Consider the following 7,745-nt stretch of genomic DNA (forward strand, 5'->3'; position numbering starts at 1 on the left):
GGTTTGAAGCTCAAGAATTAACTCTTAAAGTATAAGAACAACATGGAAACACATGTTTTATGAAAGGCCTGAAAGAAAGCAAACATGCCTACAGAAACAGGAGTTAGTTAAACAATGTCCCTAAATTCAATCATACCTGCTGGACTATGATCCTTGAGCCTGAGATTATTATTCAGAATAACTCAGAGTGATGAATTCTCAAGAGGTATTCTTTGGGCTGGAGAGATGGCTTAGCGGTTAAGCACTTGCCTGTGAAGCCTAAGGACCCCGGTTCGAGGCTCGGTTCCCCAGATCCCACGTTAGCCAGATGCACAAGGGGGCGCACGTGTCTGGAGTTCGTTTGCAGAGGCTGGAAGCCCTGGCGCGCCCATTCTCTCTCTCTCCCTCTATCTGTCTTTCTTTCTGTGTCTGTCGCTCTCAAATAAATAAAAAAAATAAAAAAAAAAAGGTTTTCTTTAATATGCTCCACTTTAGTTAAAGTTTTTGTGTGTGTGTGTTCTTCAAAGTGATGTGATCCTATAAACTCTTTCATTCATCCAACCTTTCTCCCCCTTATCTATCTAACACCTTTGAATTTTAAAAAATAACTTATTCAATATGTATCTGTATCTGAGGTTGTTCCTCATCCCTTTCTCCCTTCAGGAGAAATTTACAACCAACATTCAGTGCTTATAATTACCAGTGAGTCTTCTACTTTACCCACTTGTCTTATCATTTGATTATTTTCATGGGCTGATAACTCATTCTCCAGCGGATCAGCGGATGGTACTGTTTGTGAAGGTTGTTGAACACTTGGGACATAGATTCTTGCTGAAGAAAGTATGTCATTTGTGGATGATCTTGACTGATACAGCTCAGCTCACTCTTGCTAACTTCCTTTATGCTTATGTAAAGATGTGTCTGGCTATCTGAATTGCAATGCTTTCTCCCAGCATTATGAACTTCTTCTCAAAATTGTAAGCTGAAAATAAACTATGTCCTGCCACAAACTGCTTCTGGTCAAATATTTTGTTCCAGCAATAAGAAAGGAACTACTAAAATAGAATAATTGCTCATAGACAATACTTAGTATTAGAAACAGAAGGGAAATCAATATATTTTAAATGTAATTTCAGTACAGGAAATGCTTTCTAAAATATTCTTGAGTTTTATAAAAATAATTATCTGTCTTTATCCGATTAAACATTTAATTAAACATAAGTTTCATGTGAGTTGTCTTAAAATTATAATATTTGTAATAGGCTATATTTTTATTAGATTTATTAGCTGTAGTTTGTAACTTTTCTACTATTACAAGTTATACATATTAGTTAACTTTTTATTGGAGGTTTCCGTAATTACAGAAAATAAAGCCACACTAATTCTCTCCCTCCACTTCCATTTCTCCTCTCAGATCCATCCTTCCCCTTCTCCTTCCAATTTGTCTTTTTTTTTTTTTTGTTTTGATATTATCAACTTTTCCTCCTGTTATGAAGGTCTTGTGTAAGTAATGTCAGGCATTGTGAGATCATGAATAACAAAGCCATTATATGCCTGGAAGATTGCATTGTAAACAGTCCTACCTTCTCTTTGGCTCTTGTATTCTTTAGAAGTTGTAAATTTTAAATTTATATTTTACAAATATTTCTTAATAATGAATAGGATAAATTTTAATATGTCAACAATTAATTTATATCTTGTGTGGCTTTAAAGTTATATTAATAAATTGCCTAATCTTGAGTTTTCTACTTGGAAAACCATGTCACCTATGAAAAATAACACTTCTGTACCTTTATATTACTTCTCCCTTTTGTTATTTTATTGGTTTGATTATGCAGAGTAGATCTCCAGGAAAAATTTAAATAAGTGCTGGAATAATGGGCAATTTATTCATGTTCCTATTTTCACATGACCAATTGTATCATTTATTGCTCAAGGAATGTCATAGGAATTTTAACAATTATGTTTCAAAAAGATAGTATTATCTTCTATTCTGAGTATGCTTTTAAATTTTATAGTACATATTAAATTGTATTAAATATTTTATTTAATAAACTCACTTATAAATTACTTCTATTGTGTTTGTATTTAAAACTATGTTATTTGTTTATTTACTTGAGAGAGAGAGAGAGAGAGAGAGAGTGAGAGAGAGAGAGTGAGAGAGAGAGAGAGAGAGAGAATGGTCATACCAGAGCCTCTAGTCATTGCAAATACAACACAAGATGTATGTGCAACCTTGTGCATCTGACTTTCATGGGTACTGCAAAATCAAATCTTGGTTCTTAACCTTTCCAGGCAAGCACCTTAACTGCTCTGCCATCTCAACAGCCAATGTTTGTATTTTGATGAAAATACATTTTTTTTCACCTTAACATATTGTAATTGTCATGTGTTCATTTTATATACATTATTGGATTATATTCCATATCCCAGGATATCTGCATATATTCATACATAAAACTGATCTATTATTTTCTTTCTAATACTTTTAGTACCTAGTGTTCACTTTTCATATAATTTTTTTCTGGAACCTATATATACAATAGAAATAATTTCTCCTTGAATATTTTCTATGTATTTTTTTTCTGTTTTTGTTTTTCAAGGTAGGGTCTCACTCTAGCCCAGGCTGACTTGGAATTCACTATGGAGTCTCAGTGGCCTCAAACGCATAGCAATCCTCCTACCTCTGCCTCCCGAGTGTTGGGATTAAAGGTGTGCACCACCACTCCTGGCTTTTCTTTGTATGTTTTTATATATGAGGAGGAAATATTACTGATCTGGAATATTTTATCAGATAAAATATGCTAGATATTACATTTTTAGGAGTTGTAAATTGCATTAAATATTTCTCCCTCAAATACGTATTTTTTATCATTTTTACACACTTGTTTATAGATGAATCTATATATGAAGAATGGAAAAAACCCTGTATAGTGAAACTAGTTTCTCAAATTATTGTATATCTACACAGAGAAAGAGAGAGGGATATAGATTGAAAGTGTATTTTAATCGTGAGAATCTATTATTATTTCATCTTATATTACAGAGAACAAATTGATCAAGTAAGTAGCAAAGGGTATCTGGGTGAGTGAACTATAATCAGATCATTTTCTACAAGGACTTTTTGGGAATCATGGCTAGAGATATTACAATAGAAACCAGAGATGCAGAGATGGTGTGATATGGCCAGAAAAGTAGGAATGCCAGCTTTCTCTGGTAAAGCAACCAAAACAGGTGATGTCCAGCCTCTGCTCATGCCATGATTTCCCCTGCCATCATGGAGCTTCATCTCAATACTGTAAGCCAAGATAAAATAAACAATTTCCTTTAATCAGCTTCTTTTGGTTGGTTGACTAAAATTCAACTCATAGAAAGATTCTTTAATTGGTTTCTGAGTGTGATAACTGGATGTTCACCATGACATATGCCTCCCACAAAACTTTTTGCACTGTCAGCACATTGCCATCTGACATAAAAAAAAAAGGACATACCTACATACATCTTACTATTAATCTTCAATATAAGAACAAGAAGCTAGGCAAACACTATGTATTTGGTAGGCAGTAGCACTAGAGGCTAACAGATGTAACTCTGAGTGCCCTACTGATTCCTCTTATTCCTGCTTTGAGAGTTAAATTAATAATATCTGAATGTTCCAGATTTTTTTTTAATTTTTATTAACATATTCCATCATTATAAAATGTATCCCATGGTAATTCCCTCCCTTCCCACCCCCACACTTTCCCATTTGAAATTCCATTCTCCATCATATTACCTCCCCATTACAATCATTGTAATTACATATATACAATATTAACCTATTAAGTATCCTCTTCCCTTCCTTTCTCTACCCTTTATGTCTCCTTTTTACATTACTGGCCTCTGCTACTAAATACTTTCCTTCTCATGCAGAGCTCATTCATTTGTAGCTAGGCTCCACATATGAGAGAGAACATGTGGCACTTGGTTTTCTGGGCCTGGGTTACCTCACTTAGTATAATACTTTCCAGATCCATCCATTCTTCTGCAAATTTCATAACTTCATTTTATTTTACCGCTGAGTAGAACTCCATTGTATAAATGTGCCACAACATCATTATCCACTCATATATTGAGGGACATCTAGGCTGGTTCCATTTCCCAGCTATTATAATTGAGCAGCAATAAACATGGTTGAGCATGTATTTCTAAGGAAATGAGATGAGTCCTTAGGATATATGCCTAGGAGTGCTATGGCTGGGTCACATGGTAGATCAATATTTAGCTGTTTTAGGAACCTCCACACTGTTTCCCACAATGGGGAGACCAGATTGCATTCCCATCAATGGTGTAGAAGGGTTCCTTTTTTTCCACATCCCCGCCAACATTTATGATCATTTGTTTTCATGATGGTGGCCAATCTGACAGGAGTGAGATGGAATCTCAATGTAGTTTGAATCTGCATTTCCCTGATGACTACTGACATAGAACATTTTTTTTAGATGCTTATATGCCATTCGTATTTCTTCCTTTGAGAACTCTCTATTTAGCTCCATAGCCTATTTTTTGATTGGCTTGTTTGATTCCTTATTAGTTAACTTTTTGAGTTCTTTGCATATCCTAGATATTAATCCTCTATCAGATATATAGCTGGCAAAGATTTTTTCCCATTCTGTGGGTTGCCTCTTTGCTTTATTCACTGTGTCCTTTGCAGTGCAAAATCTTTGTAATTTCATGAGGTCCCAGTGATTAATCTGTGGTTTTATTGCCTGAGCAATTGGGGTTGTTTTCAGAAAGTCTTTGCGAAGACCAATATGTTGAAGGGTTTCCCATATTTTTTCCTCTAGCAGTTTCAGAGTTTCTGGTCTGATGTTAAGGTCTTTAATCCATTTGGACTTAATTCTTGTGCATGGTGAGAGAGAAGAATCTATTTTCATCCTTCTGCAGATATATATCCAGTTTTCAAAACACCATTTGCTGAAGAGGCTGTCTCTTCTCCAATGAGTATTTTTGGCATTTTTATCGAGTATCAGGTGGCTATAGCTACTTGGGCTTACATCTGGGTCCTCTATTCTGTTCCACTGATCTACATGTCTGTTTTTGTGCCAGTACCATGCTGTTTTTGTTACTATGGCTCTGTAGTATAGGTTAAAAATCAAGTATGGTGATACCACCAGCCTCATTTTTGCTTCTCAGTATTATTTTAGATATTTGAGGTTTTTTGTGATTCCAAATGAATTTTTGGATTGTTTTTTCTATTTCCATGAAGAACACCTTTGGGATTTTAATAGGGATTGCATTAAATGTATAGATTGCTTTAGGTAAGATTGCCATTTTCACAATATTGATTCTTCCAATCCAGGAACAAGGGATGTTTCCCCACTTTCTAGTGTGTTCCCGCAATTTCTTGCTTCACTGTTTTAAAGTTCTCATTGTAGAGATTCTTTACTTCCTTGGTTAGGTTTATTCCAAGGTACTTTATTTTTTTGATGCAATTGTGAACAGGAGTGATTCTCTGATTTCATCCTCTGTGTGTTTGTTGTTAGCATAAATGAAGGCTACTGAATTCTGTGTATTTATTTTGTATCCTGCTACATTGCTGTAGGTTTTGATCAGCTCTAACAGTTTGCTAGTAGAGTCTTTAGGGTCCTTTATGTATAGAATAATGTCATCTGCAAATAAGGATAACTTGATCTCTTCTTTTCCAATTTATATCCCTTTTATGTGTGTCTCTTGCTTTATTGCTATGGCTAAGACTTCCAAAACTGTAATAAAAGTGGGGACAGTGGACACCCTTGTCTTGTTCCTGATTTTAGTGAGAAAGCATCCAGTTTTTCCCCATTTAGTAATATGTTGGCCGTAGGCTTGTCATAAATAGCCTTTATTATATTGAGATATGTTCCTTCTATTCCCAGTCTCTGTAGGACTTTTATCATGAAGGGGTGTTGGATTTTGTCAAATGCTTTCTCTGTGTCTAATGAGATGATCATGTGATTTTTGTCCTTCAACCCGTTTATGTAATGTATTACATTTATAGATTTGCTTATGTTGAACCATCCCTGCATCTCTTGGATAAAGCCTACTTGGTCAGGGTGAATGATCTTTTTGATATACTCTTGTGTTCTGTTTGTTAATATTTTGTTGAGAATTTTTGCATCTATGTTCATGAGGGAGATTGGTCTGTAATTTTCTTTTTTTGTTCTATCTTTGCCTGGTTTTGGTATCAGGGTGATGCTGGCCTCATAGAAGGAGTTTGGTAGAATTCCTTCTTTTTCTATTTCCTGGAAAAGCTTAAGAAGCAATGGTGTTAGCTCTTCCTTAGAAGTCTCGTGAAATTCAGCAGTGAATCCATCTGGGCCTGGGCTCTTTTTAGTTGGGAGATTATTGATAACTGTTTGGATCTCCATGTTAGTTATAGGTCTATTTAAGTGATTAACCTCATTTTGATTTACTATAGGTAGGTCATATAGATCAAGGAAATCATCCATTTCTTTCAGATTTTCATACTTTGTGGAGTTTATCCCTATGTTTTTTTGAATTTCTCTGGAATCTGTTGTGATGTTACCTTGTTCATCTCTGATTTTATTAATTTGTGTCTCTTTTCTCTTTCTTTTGCTCAGATTTGCTAAGGGTTTATCAATCTTGTTTATCCTTTCAAAGAACCAACTCTTTGTTTCATTAATTCTTTGGATTGTTCTTTTTGTTTCTATTTCATTAATTTCTGCCCTAAACTTTATTATTTCTTCCCATCTACTGATTTTTGGTTTGCCTTGTTCTTCTTTTTCAAAGGCTTTAAGGCGAAGCATTAGGTCGTTTACTTGCGACCTTTCTAATTTCTTAATATAGGCAATTAAGGCTATAAATGTACCTCTTAGAACTGCCTCATTGTGTCCCAGAGATTTTGGTATGTTGTGTTCTCATTATCATTTGACTCTATAAATTTTTTGGTTTCCTTTTGATTTCTTCTTTGACCCATTCATCATTTACTAGTGTATTATTTAGTTTCCCTGATTTTGTGTATGCTCTATAGCCTTTCCTGCTACTGATTTGTAGTTTAATTCCATTGTGGTCAGATAGAATGCAAGGCATTATTTCAATTTTCCTGAATTTGTTAAGGTTTGCTTTGTGTCCTAATATATGGTCTATTTTAGAGAATGTTCCATGTGCTGCTGAAAAGAATGTATATTCTGCAGCCTTTGGATGAAATGTCCTGTGTATATCTGTTAAGTCCATTGCTTCTATGACCTCATTTAGTCCAGATGCCTCTCTGTTTATTTTTTTCCAGGATGACCTGTCAATTGATGAGAGTGGGGTGTTAAAGTCACCCACCACCACTCTGTTTGGTGTTATCTGTGACCTTAGTTCTAATAGTGTTTGTTTGACAAATTTGGGGCCCCCATGTTAGGTGCATATATGTTTAGGATTGTAATGTCCTCCTGTTGGAGTGTACCCTTAATCAGTATAAAGTGACCTTCCTTATCTTTCTTGACTAACGTTGGACTAAATTCTACCCTGTTCGATATTAGGATAGCAACCTCTGCTGATTTTCTAGGCCCATTTGCTTGAAACACCGTCTTCCAACCTTTCACCCTAAGGTAATGTCTGTCCTTTGTAGAAAGGTGAGTTTCTTGGAGACAACAAATTGTAGGATCCTGCTTTTTAACCCATTCTGCAAATCTATGTCTTTTCGTTGGGGCACTGAGGCCGTTGATATTAAGAGATATTATTGAAAGGTGTGGATTTATGTTTGCCATTTTTTTTGTGTGTGTGTTTGGTTCTGGTTCTAC

General features: G+C 35.1%; 1 pseudogene; it reads left to right on the plus strand.

Moving 5' to 3' along the window:
• Positions 1–3,355: 3,355 nt before the first annotated feature.
• LOC123463897 lies at positions 3,356–3,451 on the plus strand (annotated as a pseudogene).
• The last annotated feature ends 4,294 nt before the right edge of the window (positions 3,452–7,745 follow it).

The sequence above is a fragment of the Jaculus jaculus genome, chromosome 9, assembly GCF_020740685.1.
Source record: "Jaculus jaculus isolate mJacJac1 chromosome 9, mJacJac1.mat.Y.cur, whole genome shotgun sequence".
NCBI classification, from domain to species: Eukaryota; Metazoa; Chordata; class Mammalia; order Rodentia; family Dipodidae; genus Jaculus; species Jaculus jaculus.